We start from the raw sequence: 14495 nt of genomic DNA on the forward strand, positions 1-14495 counted from the left end.
TTAAACCTGGTTTCGATCAATATTTTAGTGGATAACGCAAGTTAGGTCTGGGATTGGTCTGGGATTTGACCTCATCAGACTCATACTTTCGCACACTTCACATACTCGTTGAACAGATCCTGGGTTATTTTCTGGTTTGGATCACATAGTAATGTGGCACCACACTGAAACAGTCGATTAAACCACGTTTCGATCAATATCTTTGAGGATAACGCATGTTAGGTCTAGGTTAGGCCTGGGATTTTCACACATCAGACTCATACTTTCGCATTCTTCACATACTTGTTGAACGGATCCTGTGTTTTGTCTGGCTTGTATCACGTATTAGTGTGGTACCACACTGAAACAGTCCATTAAACCTGGTTTGGATGAATATTTTAGAGGATAACGCATGTAAGGTCTAGGTTAGCCCTGGGATTTCCACTCATCAGACTCATACTTTCGCATTCTTCTCATACTTGTTGAACAGATCCTGGGTTATTTTCTGGTTTGGATCACATAGTAATGTGGCACCACACTGAAACAGTCGATTAAACCACGTTTCGATCAATATTTTTGAGGATAACGCATGTTAGGTCTAGGTTAGGCCTGGGATTTTCACACATCAGACTCATACTTTCGCATTCTTCACATACTTGTTGAACGGATCCTGGGTTTTTTCTGGTTTGGATCACGTAGTAATGTGGGACCACACTGAATCAGTCAATTAAACCTGGTTTCGACCAATATTTTAGAGAATAATTCATGTTAGCTCTAGGTTAGGTCTGGGATTTTCTCTCATCAGGCTCATTCTTTCGCATATTTCTCATACTTGATGGCTAGATCCTGGGCTTTTTCTGGATTGGATCACGTAGTAATGAAGTACAACACTGAAACAGTCAATTAAACCTGGTTTCCATCAATATTTTAGAGGACAGCGCATGTTAGGTCTAGGTTAGGCCTGGGATTTGCACTGATCAGGGTCATACTTTCGCAGTTTTAACATACATGTTGACCTGATCGAGGGTTTTTTCTGCTTTGGATCACGTAGTAAAGTGGTACCACACTGAAACAGTCCATTAAACCTAGTTTGGATCAATTGTTTAGAGGATAACGCATGTTAGGTCTAGGTTAGCCCTGAGATTTTCACTCATCAGACTCATACTTTCGCATTCTTCTCATACTTGTTGAACAGATCCTGGGTTTTTTCTGGTGTGTATCACGTAGAAGTGTGGTACCACACTGAAACAGTCCATTAAACCTGGTTTGGATCAATTGTTTAGAGGATAACGCATGTTAGGTCTAGGTTAGCCCTGGGATTTTCACTCATCAGACTCATACTTTCGCATTCTTCTCATACATGTTGAACTGATCTTGGGGTTTTTCTGGTTTGGATCACGTAGTAATGTGGTACCACACTGAAACAGTCGATTAAACCTGGTTTCGATCAATATTTTTGAGGATAACGCAAGTTAAGTCTGGGATTGGTCTGGGATTTGACCTCATCAGACTCATACTTTCGCACACTTCACATACTCGTTGAACAGTTCCTGGGTTATTTTCTGGTTTGGATCACATAGTAATGTGGTACCACACTGAAACAGTCGATTAAACCAGGTTTCGATCAATATTTTTGAGGATAACGCATGTTAGGTCTAGGTTAGGCCTGGGATTTTCACTCATCAGACTCATACTTTCGCATTCTTCACGTACTTGTAGAACGGATCCTGGGTTTTTTCTGGTTAGGATCACGTAGTAATGTGGGACCACACTGAAACAGTCAATTAAACCTGGTCTTGATAAATATTTTAGAGGATAACGCATGTTAGGTCTGGGTCAGCTCTAGAATTTGCCCTCATCATGCTCATACTTTCGCATCTTTCTCATACATCATGGCTAGATCCTGGGCTATTTCTGCATTGTATCACGTAGTAATGTGGTACCACGCTGAAACAGTCGATTAAACCTGGTTTCGATCAATATTTTAGAGGATAACGTAAGTTAAGTCTGGGATTGGTCTGGGATTTGACCTCATCAGACTCATACTTTCGCACACTTCACATACTTGTTGAACAGATCCTGGGTTTTTTCTGGTTTGTATCACGTAGTAGTGTGGTACCACACTGAAACAGTCCATTAAACCTGGTTTGGATGAATATTTTAGAGGATAACGCATGTAAGGTCTAGGTTAGCCCTGGGATTTCCACTCATCAGACTCCTACTTTCGCATTCTTCTCATACTTGTTGAACTGATCCTGGGTTTTTTCTGGTTTGGATCACGTAGTAATGTGGTACCACACTGAAACAGACGATTAAACCTGGTTTCGATCAATATCTTAGAGGATAACGCAAGTTAAGTCTGGGATTGGTCTGGGATTTGACCTCATCAGACTCATACTTTCGCACACTTCACATACTCGTTGAACAGATCCTGGGTTATTTTCTGGTTTGGATCACATAGTAATGTGGTACCACACTGAAACAGTCGAGTAAACCAGGTTTCGATCAATATTTTAGAGGATAACGCATGTTAGGTCTAGGTTAGGCCTGGGATTTGACCTCATCAGACTCATACTTTCGCATTCTTCACATACTTGTTGAACGGATCCTGGGTTTTTTCTGGTTTGGATCACGTAGTAATGTGGGACCACACTGAAACAGTCAATTAAACATGGTTTCGATCAATATTTTAGAGGATATCGCAAGTTAGGTCTGGGATAGGTCTGGGATTTTCACTCATCAGACTCATACTTTCGCATTCTTCACATACTTGTTGAACGGATCCTGTGTTTTTTCTGGATTGAATCACGTAGTAATGTGGTAGCACACTGAAACATTCAATGAAACCTGGTCTGGATAAATATTTTAGAGGATAACGCAAGTTAGGTCTGGGATAGGTCTGGGATTAGCCCTCATCAGACTCATACTTTCGCTTTCTTCATACTTGTTGAACGGATCCTGGCCTTTTTCTGGATTGCATCACGTAGTAATGTAGTACCATACTGAAACAGTCAATGAAACCTGGTTTCCATCAATATTTTAGAGGACAACGCAAGTTAGGTCTAGGTAAGGCCTGAGATTTTCACTGATCAGACTCATACATTCGCATTCTTCACATACTTGTTGAACGGATCCTGGCCTTTTTCTGGATTGCATCACGTAGTAATGTAGTACCATACTGAAACAGTCAATGAAACCTGGTTTCCATCAATATTTTAGAGGACAACGCAAGTTAGGTCTAGGTAAGGCCTGAGATTTTCACTGATCAGACTCATACATTCGCATTCTTCACATACTTGTTGAACGGATCCTGGGTTTTTTCTGGTTTGGATCACGTAGTAATGTGGGACCACACTGAAACAATCAATTAAACCCTGTCTTGATAAATATTTTAGAGGATAACGCATGTTAGGTCTGGGATAGGTCTGGGATTAGCCCTCATCAGACTCATACTTTCGCATATTTCTCATACTTCATGGCTAGATCCTGGGCTATTTCTGGATTGGATCACGTAGTAAAGTGGTACCACACTGAAACATTCAATGAAACCTGGTCTGGATATAAATTTTAAAGGATAACGCATGTTAGGTCTGGGATAGGTCTGGGATTAGCCCTCATCAGACTCATACTTTCGCTTTCTTCATACTTGTTGAACGGATCCTGGCCTTTTTCTGGATTGCATCACGTAGTAATGTAGTACCATACTGAAACAGTCAATGAAACCTGGTTTCCATCAATATTTTAGAGGACAACGCAAGTTAGGTCCAGGTAAGGCCTGAGATTTTCACTGATCAGACTCATACATTCGCATTCTTCACATACTCGTTGACGAGATCCTGGGTTTTTTTCTAGTTTGTATCACGTTGTAATGTGGGACCACACTGAAACAATCAATTAAACCTTGTCTTGATAAATATTTTAGAGGGTAACGCATGCTAGGTCTAGGTCAGGCCTGGGATTTTCACTCATCAGACTCATACTTTCGCATTCTTCACATACTTGTTGAACGGATCCTGGTTTTTATCTGGTTTGGGTCACGTTGTAATGTGGGACCACACTCAAACAGTCAATTAAACCTAGTCTTGATAAATATTTTAGAGGATAACGCATGTTAGGCTTGGGTTAGGTCTAGGATTTGCACTCAGCAGGCTCATACTTTCGCGTTTTTCACATACTTGTTGAACAGATCCTGGGTTTTTTCTGGTTCGTATCACGTATTAGTGTGGTACCACACTGAAACAGTCCATTAAACCTGGTTTGGATGAATATTTTAGAGGATAACGCATGTAAGGTCTAGGTTAGCCCTGGGATTTCCACTCATCAGACTCATACTTTCGCACACTTCACATACTCGTTGAACAGATCCTGGGTTATTTTCTGGTTTGGATCACATAGTAATGTGGTACCACACTGAAACAGTCAATTAAACCTGGTTTCGATCAATATTTTAGAGGATATCGCAAGTTAGGTCTGGGATAGGTCTGGGATTTTCACCCATCAGACTCATACTTTCGCATTCTTCACATACTTGTTGAACGGATCCTGTGTTTTTTCTGGATTGGATCACGTAGTAATGTGGTACCACACTGATTCATTCAATGAAACCTGGTCTGGATAAATATTTTAGAGGATAACGCAAGTTAGGTCTGGGATAGGTCTGGGATTAGCCCTCATCAGACTCACACTTTCGCTTTCTTCACATACTCGTTAAACAGATCCTGTGTTATTTTCTGGTTTGGATCACATAGTAATGTGGTACCACACTGGAACAGTCGATTAAACCAGGTTTCGATCAATATTTTTGAGGATAACGCATGTTAGGTCTAGGTCAGGTCTGGGATTTTCACTCATCAGACTCATACTTTCGCATTCTTCACATACTTGTTGAACGGATCCTATGTTTTTTCTGGATTGGATCACGTAGTAATGTGGTACCACACAGAAACATTCAATGAAACCTGGTCTGAATAAATATTTTAGAGGATAACGCAAGTTAGGTCTGGGGTAGGTCTGGGATTAGCCCTCATCAGACTCATACTTTCGCACACTTCACATACTCGTTGAACAGATCCTGGGTTTTTTTCTGGTTTGGATCACGTAGTAATGTGGTAACACACTGAAACAGTCGATTAAACCTGGTTTCGATCAATATTATTGAGGATAACGCATGTTAGGTCTAGGTCAGGTCTAGGATTTGCCCTCATCAGGCTCATACTTTCTCATATTTCTCATACTTCATGGCTGGATCCTGGGCTATTTCTGGATTGGATCACGTAGTAATGTGGTACCACACTGAAACATTCAATGAAACCTGGTCTGGATAAATATTTTAGAGGATAACGCAAGTTAGGTCTGGGGTAGGTCTGGGATTAGCCCTCATCAGACTCATACTTTCGCACACTTCACATACTCGTTGAACAGATCCTGGGTTTTTTTCTGGTTTGGATCACGTAGTATTGTGGTAACACACTGAAACAGTCAATTAAACCTGGTTTCGATTAATATTTTAGAGGACAACGCAAGTTAGGTCTAGGTAAGGCCTGAGATTTTCACTGATCAGACTCATACTTTCACCTTCTTCACATACTTGTTGAGCGGATCCTGGGTTTTTTCTGGTTTGGAACACGTAGTAATGTGGTACCACACTGAAACATTCAATTAAACCTGGTCTTGATAAATATTTTAGAGAATAACGCATGTTAGGTCTGGGTTAGGTCTAGGATTTGCCCTCATCAGGCTCATACTTTCGCATATTTCTCATACTTCATGGCTAGATCCTGGGCTATTTCTGGATTGGATCACGTAGTAAAGTGGTACCACACTGAAACATTCAATGAAACCTGGTCTGGATATAAATTTTAAAGGATAACGCATGTTAGGTCAAGGTTAGGTCTAAGATTTGCCCTCATCAGGCTCACAGTTTCGCGTTTTTCACATAGTTGTCGAACAGATCCTGGGTTTTTTGTGGTTTGGATCACGTAGTAATGTGGTACCACACTGAAACATTCAATTAAACCTGGACTTGATAAATATTTTAGAGGATAACGCATGTTAGGTCTGGGATAGGTCTGGGATTAGCCCTCATCAGACTCATACTTTCGCTTTCTTCATACTTGTTGAACGGATCCTGGCCTTTTTCTGGATTGCATCACGTAGTAATGTAGTACCATACTGAAACAGTCAATGAAACCTGGTTTCCATCAATATTTTAGAGGACAACGCAAGTTAGGTCTAGGTAAGGCCTGAGATTTTCACTGATCAGACTCATACATTCGCATTCTTCACATACTTGTTGAACGGATCCTGGGTTTTTTCTGGTTTGGATCACGTAGTAATGTGGGACCACACTGAAACAATCAATTAAACCTTGTCTTGATAAATATTTTAGAGGATAACGCATGTTAGGTCTGGGATAGGTCTGGGATTAGCCCTCATCAGACTCATACTTTCGCATATTTCTCATACTTCATGGCTAGATCCTGGGCTATTTCTGGATTGGATCACGTAGTAAAGTGGTACCACACTGAAACATTCAATGAAACCTGGTCTGGATATAAATTTTAAAGGATAACGCATGTTAGGTCAAGGTTAGGTCTAAGATTTGCCCTCATCAGGCTCACAGTTTCGCGTTTTTCACATAGTTGTCGAACAGAACCTGGGTTTTATGTGGTTTGGATCACGTAGTAATGTGGTACCACACTGAAACTTCAATTAAACCTGGTCTTGTTAAATATTTTAGAGGATAACGCATGTTAGGTCTGGGATAGGTCTGGGATTAGCCCTCATCAGACTCATACTTCCGCACACTTCACATACTCGTTGACGAGATCCTGGGTTTTTTTCAAGTTTGGATCACGCAGTAATGTGGTACCACACTGAAACAGTCGATTAAACCTGGTTTCGATCAATATTTTTGAGGATAACGCATGTTAGGTCTGGGATAGGTCTGGGATTAGCCCTCATCAGACTCATACTTTCGCTTTCTTCATACTTGTTGAACGGATCCTGGCCTTTTTCTGGATTGCATCACGTAGTAATGTAGTACCATACTGAAACAGTCAATGAAACCTGGTTTCCATCAATATTCTAGAGGACAACGCAAGTTAGGTCTAGGTAAGGCCTGAGATTTTCACTGATCAGACCCATACATTCGCATTCTTCACATACTCGTTGACGAGATCCTGGGTTTTTTTCTAGTTTGTATCACGTTGTAATGTGGGACCACACTGAAACAATCAATTAAACCTTGTCTTGATAAATATTTTAGAGGGTAACGCATGTTAGGCTTGGGTTAGGTCTAGGATTTGCACTCAGCAGGCTCATACTTTCGCATATCTCTCATACTTCATGGCTAGATCCTGGGCCGTTTCTGGATTGTATCACGTAGTAATGTGGTACCACGCTGAAACAGTCAATTAAACCTGGTTTCGATCAATATTTTAGAGGATAACGCAAGTTAGGTCTGGGATTGGTCTGGGATTTGACCTCATCAGACTCATACTTTCGCACACTTCACATACTCGTTGAACAGATCCTGGGTTATTTTCTGGTTTGGATCACATAGTAATGTGGTACCACACTGAAACGGTCGATTAAACCAGGTTTCGATCAATATTTAAGAGGATAACGCATGTCAGGTCTAGGTTAGGCCTGGGATTTTCACTCATCAGGCTCATACTTTCGCATTCTTCAGATACTTGTTGAACGGATCCTGGTTTTTTTCTGGTTTGGATCACGCAGTAATGTGGTACCACACTGAAACAGACGATTAAACCTGGTTTCGATCAATATCTTAGAGGATAACGCAAGTTAAGTCTGGGATTGGTCTGGGATTTGACCTCATCAGACTCATACTTTCGCACACTTCACATACTCGTTGAACAGATCCTGGGTTATTTTCTGGTTTGGATCACATAGTAATGTGGTACCACACTGAAACGGTCGATTAAACCAGGTTTCGATCAATATTTAAGAGGATAACGCATGTCAGGTCTAGGTTAGGCCTGGGATTTTCACTCATCAGGCTCATACTTTCGCATTCTTCAGATACTTGTTGAACGGATCCTGGGTTTTTTCTGGTTTGGATCACGTAGTAATGTGGGGCCACACTGAAGCAGTCAATTAAACCTGGTTTCCATCAATATTTTAGAGGACAACGCAAGTTAGGTCTGGGATAGGTCTGGGATTTGCCCTCATCAGGCTCATACTTTCGCGTTTTTCACATACTTGTTGAACAGATCCTGGGTTTTTTCTGGTTTGGATCCCGTAGTAGTGTGGTACCACAATAAAACAGTCAATTAAACCTGGTTTCGATCAATATTTTAGAGGATATCGCAAGTTAGGTCTGGGATAGGCCTGAGATTTGCACTGATCAGACTCATACATTCGCATTTTTCACATACTTGTTGAACGGATCCTGGGTTTTTTCTGGTTTGGATCACGTAGTAATGTGGGACCACACTGAAACAATCAATTAAACCTTGTCTTGATTAATATTTTAGAGGATAACGCATGTTAGGTCTGGGATAGGTCTGGGATTAGCCCTCATCAGACTCATACTTTCGCATATTTCTCATACTTCATGGCTAGATCCTGGGCTATTTCTGGATTGGATCACGTAGTAAAGTGGTACCACACTGAAACATTCAATGAAACCTGGTCTGGATATAAATTTTAAAGGATAACGCATGTTAGGTCAAGGTTAGGTCTAAGATTTGCCCTCATCAGGCTCACAGTTTCGCGTTTTTCACATAGTTGTCGAACAGATCCTGGGTTTTTTGTGGTTTGGATCACGTAGTAATGTGGTACCACACTGAAACATTCAATTAAACCTGGACTTGATAAATATTTTAGGGGATAACGCATGTTAGGTCTGGGATAGGTCTGGGATTAGCCCTCATCAGACTCATACTTTCGCTTTCTTCATACTTGTTGAACGGATCCTGGCCTTTTTCTGGATTGCATCACGTAGTAATGTAGTACCATACTGAAACAGTCAATGAAACCTGGTTTCCATCAATATTTTAGAGGACAACGCAAGTTAGGTCTAGGTAAGGCCTGAGATTTTCACTGATCAGACTCATACATTCGCATTCTTCACATACTTGTTGAACGGATCCTGGGTTTTTTCTGGTTTGGATCACGTAGTAATGTGGGACCACACTGAAACAATCAATTAAACCTTGTCTTGATTAATATTTTAGAGGATAACGCATGTTAGGTCTGGGATAGGTCTGGGATTAGCCCTCATCAGACTCATACTTTCGCATATATCTCATACTTCATGGCTAGATCCTGGGCTATTTCTGGATTGGATCACGTAGTAAAGTGGTACCACACTGAAACATTCAATGAAACCTGGTCTGGATATAAATTTTAAAGGATAACGCATGTTAGGTCAAGGTTAGGTCTAAGATTTGCCCTCATCAGGCTCACAGTTTCGCGTTTTTCACATAGTTGTCGAACAGAACCTGGGTTTTATGTGGTTTGGATCACGTAGTAATGTGGTACCACACTGAAACTTCAATTAAACCTGGTCTTGTTAAATATTTTAGAGGATAACGCATGTTAGGTCTGGGATAGGTCTGGGATTAGCCCTCATCAGACTCATACTTCCGCACACTTCACATACTCGTTGACGAGATCCTGGGTTTTTTTCAAGTTTGGATCACGCAGTAATGTGGTACCACACTGAAACAGTCGATTAAACCTGGTTTCGATCAATATTTTTGAGGATAACGCATGTTAGGTCTGGGATAGGTCTGGGATTAGCCCTCATCAGACTCATACTTTCGCTTTCTTCATACTTGTTGAACGGATCCTGGCCTTTTTCTGGATTGCATCATGTAGTAATGTAGTACCATACTGAAACAGTCAATGAAACCTGGTTTCCATCAATATTCTAGAGGACAACGCAAGTTAGGTCTAGGTAAGGCCTGAGATTTTCACTGATCAGACCCATACATTCGCATTCTTCACATACTCGTTGACGAGATCCTGGGTTTTTTTCTAGTTTGTATCACGTTGTAATGTGGGACCACACTGAAACAATCAATTAAACCATGTCTTGATAAATATTTTAGAGGGTAACGCATGTTAGGCTTGGGTTAGGTCTAGGATTTGCACTCAGCAGGCTCATACTTTCGCATATCTCTCATACTTCATGGCTAGATCCTGGCCGTTTCTGGATTGTATCACGTAGTAATGTGGTACCACGCTGAAACAGTCAATTAAACCTGGTTTCGATCAATATTTTAGAGGATAACGCAAGTTAGGTCTGGCATAGGTCTGGGATTCGCCCTCATCAGGCTCATACTTTCGCGTGTTTCACATACTTGTTGAACAGATCCTGGGTTTTTGCTGGTTTGTATCACGTAGTAGTGTGGTACCACACTGAAACAGTCCATTAAACCTGGTTTGGATCAATATTTTAGAGGATAACGCATGTTAGGGCTAGGTTAGCCCTGGGATTTTCACTCATTAGACTCATACTTTCGCATTCTTCTCATACTTGTTGAACTGATCCTGGGTTTTTTCTGGTTTGGATCACGTAGTAATGTGGTACCACACTGAAACAGTCGATTAAACCTGGTTTCGATCAATATTTTAGAGGATAACGCATGTTAGGTCTAGGTCAGGCCTGGGATTTTCACTCATCAGACTCATACTTTCGCATTCTTCACATACTTGTTGAACGGATCCTGGGTTTTTTCTGGTTTGGATCACGTTGTAATGTGGGACCACACTGAAACAATCAATTAAACCTAGTCTTGATAAATATTTTAGAGGATAACGCATGTTAGGCTTAGGTTAGGTCTAGGATTTGCACTCAGCAGGCTCATACTTTCGCATATCTCTCATACTTCATGGCTAGATCCTGGGCTGTTTCTGGATTGTATCACGTAGTAATGTGGTACCACGCTGAAACAGTCAATTAAACCTGGTTTCGATCAATATTTTAGAGGATAACGCAAGTTAGGTCTGGCATAGGTCTGGGATTCGCCCTCATCAGGCTCATACTTTCGCGTTTTTCACATACTTGTTGAACAGATCCTGGGTTTTTTCTGGTTTGTATCACGTAGTAGTGTGGTACCACACTGAAACAGTCCATTAAACCTGGTTTGGATCAATATTTTAGAGGATAACGCATGTTAGGGCTAGGTTAGCCCTGGGATTTTCACTCATTAGACTCATACTTTCGCATTCTTCACATACTTGTTGAACGGATCCTGGGTTTTTTCTGGTTTGGATCACGTTGTAATGTGGGACCACACTGAAACAATCAATTAAACCTAGTCTTGATAAATATTTCAGAGGATAACGCATGTTAGGCTTAGGTTAGGTCTAGGATTTGCACTCAGCAGGCTCATACTTTCGCATATCTCTCATACTTCATGGCTAGATCCTGGGCTGTTTCTGGATTGTATCACGTAGTAATGTGGTACCACACTGAAACAGTCCATTAAACCTGGTTTGGATCAATATTTTAGAGGATAACGCATGTAAGGTCTAGGTTAGCCCTGGGATTTCCACTCATCAGACTCATACTTTCGCATTCTTCTCATACTTGTTGAACTGATCCTGGGTTTTTTCTGGTTTGGATCACGTAGTGATGTGGTACCACACTGAAACAGACGATTAAACCTGGTTTCGATCAATATCTTAGAGGATAACGCAAGTTAAGTCTGGGATTGGTCTGGGATTTGACCTCATCAGACTCATACTTTCGCACACTTCACATACTCGTTGAACAGATCCTGGGTTATTTTCTGGTTTGGATCACATAGTAATGTGGTACCACACTGAAACAGTCGATTAAACCAGGTTTCGATCAATATTTAAGAGGATAACGCATGTTAGGTCTAGGTTAGGCCTGGGATTTTCACTCATCAGACTCATACTTTCGCATTCTTCAGATACTTGTTGAACGGATCCTGGGTTTTTTCTGGTTTGGATCACGTAGTAATGTGGGGCCACACTGAAGCAGTCAATTAAACCTTGTCTTGATAAATATTTTAGAGGATAACGCATGTTAGGTCTGGGATAGGTCTGGGATTAGCCCTCATCAGACTCATACTTTCGCATATTTCTCATACTTCATGGCTAGATCCTGGGCTATTTCTGGATTGGATCACGTAGTAAAGTGGTACCACACTGAAACATTCAATGAAACCTGGTCTGGATATAAATTTTAAAGGATAACGCATGTTAGGTCAAGGTTAGGTCTAAGATTTGCCCTCATCAGGCTCACAGTTTCGCGTTTTTCACATAGTTGTCGAACAGAACCTGGGTTTTTTGTGGTTTGGATCACGTAGTAATGTGGTACCACACTGAAACATTCAATTAAACCTGGTCTTGTTAAATATTTTAGAGGATAACGCATGTTAGGTCTGGGATAGGTCTGGGATTAGCCCTCATCAGACTCATACTTTCGCTTTCTTCATACTTGTTGAACGGATCCTGGCCTTTTTCTGTATTGCATCACGTAGTAATGTAGTACCATACTGAAACAGTCAATGAAACCTGGTTTCCATCAATATTTTAGAGGACAACGCAAGTTAGGTCTAGGTAAGGCCTGAGATTTTCACTGATCAGACTCATACATTCGCATTCTTCACATACTCGTTGACGAGATCCTGGGTTTTTTTCTAGATTGTATCACGTTGTAATGTGGGACCACACTGAAACAATCAATTAAACCTTGTCTTGATAAATATTTTAGAGGGTAACGCATGTTAGGCTTGGGTTAGGTCTAGGATTTGCACTCAGCAGGCTCATACTTTCGCATATCTCTCATACTTCATGGCTAGATCCTGGGCCGTTCCTGGATTGTATCACGTAGTAATGTGGTACCACGCTGAAACAGTCAATTAAACCTGGTTTCGATCAATATTTTAGAGGATAACGCAAGTTAGGTCTGGCATAGGTCTGGGATTCGCCCTCATCAGGCTCATACTTTCGCGTTTTTCACATACTTGTTGAACAGATCCTGGGTTTTTTCTGGTTTGTATCACGTAGTAGTGTGGTACCACACTGAAACAGTCCATTAAACCTGGTTTGGATCGATATTTTAGAGGATAACGCATGTTAGGGCTAGGTTAGCCCTGGGATTTTCACTCATTAGACTCATACTTTCGCATTCTTCTCATACTTGTTGAACTGATCCTGGGTTTTTTCTGGTTTGGATCACGTAGTAATGTGGTACCACACTGAAACAGTCGATTAAACCTGGTTTCGATCAATATTTTAGAGGATAACGCATGTTAGGTCTAGGTCAGGCCTGAGATTTTCACTCATCAGACTCATACTTTCGCATTCTTCACATACTTGTTGAACGGATCCTGGGTTTTTTCTGGTTTGGATCACGTTGTAATGTGGGACCACACTGAAACAATCAATTAAACCTAGTCTTGATAAATATTTTAGAGGATAACGCAAGTTAAGTCTGGGATTGGTCTGGGATTTGACCTCATCAGACTCATACTTTCGCACACTTCACATACTCGTTGAACAGATCCTGGGTTATTTTCTGGTTTGGATCACATAGTAATGTGGTACCACACTGAAACAGTCGATTAAACCAGGTTTCGATCAATATTTAAGAGGATAACGCATGTTAGGTCTAGGTTAGGCCTGGGATTTTCACTCATCAGACTCATACTTTCGCATTCTTCAGATACTTGTTGAACGGATCCTGGGTTTTTTCTGGTTTGGATCACGTAGTAAGGTGGGGCCACACTGAAGCAGTCAATTAAACCTGGTTTCCATCAATATTTTAGAGGACAACGCAAGTTAGGTCTGGGATAGGTCTGGGATTTGCCCTCATCAGGCTCATACTTTCGCGTTTTTCACATACTTGTTGAACAGATCCTGGGTTTTTTCTGGTTTGGATTCCGTAGTAGTGTGGTACCACAATAAAACAGTCAATTAAACCTGGTTTCGATCAATATTTTAGAGGATGTCGCAAGTTAGGTCTGGGATAGGCCTGAGATTTTCACTGATCAGACTCATACATTCGCATTCTTCACATACTTGTTGAACGGATCCTGGGTTTTTTCTGGTTTGGATCACGTAGTAATGTGGGACCACACTGAAACAATCAATTAAACCTTGTCTTGATAAATATTTTAGAGGATAACGCATGTTAGGTCTGGGATAGGTCTGGGATTAGCCCTCATCAAACTCATACTTTCGCATATTTCTCATACTTCATGGCTAGATCCTGGGCTATTTCTGGATTGGATCACGTAGTAAAGTGGTACCACACTGAAACATTCAATGAAACCTGGTCTGGATATAAATTTTAAAGGATAACGCATGTTAGGTCAAGGTTAGGTCTAAGATTTGCCCTCATCAGGCTCACAGTTTCGCGTTTTTCACATAGTTGTCGAACAGAACCTGGGTTTTTTGTGGTTTGGATCACGTAGTAATGTGGTACCACACTGAAACATTCAATTAAACCTGGTTTCCATCAATATTTTAGAGGACAACGCAAGTTAGGTCTAGGTAAGGCCTGA

The sequence above is a fragment of the Colletes latitarsis genome, unplaced genomic scaffold (assembly GCF_051014445.1).
Source record: "Colletes latitarsis isolate SP2378_abdomen unplaced genomic scaffold, iyColLati1 scaffold0007, whole genome shotgun sequence".
In the NCBI taxonomy this organism is placed as follows: Eukaryota; Metazoa; Arthropoda; class Insecta; order Hymenoptera; family Colletidae; genus Colletes; species Colletes latitarsis.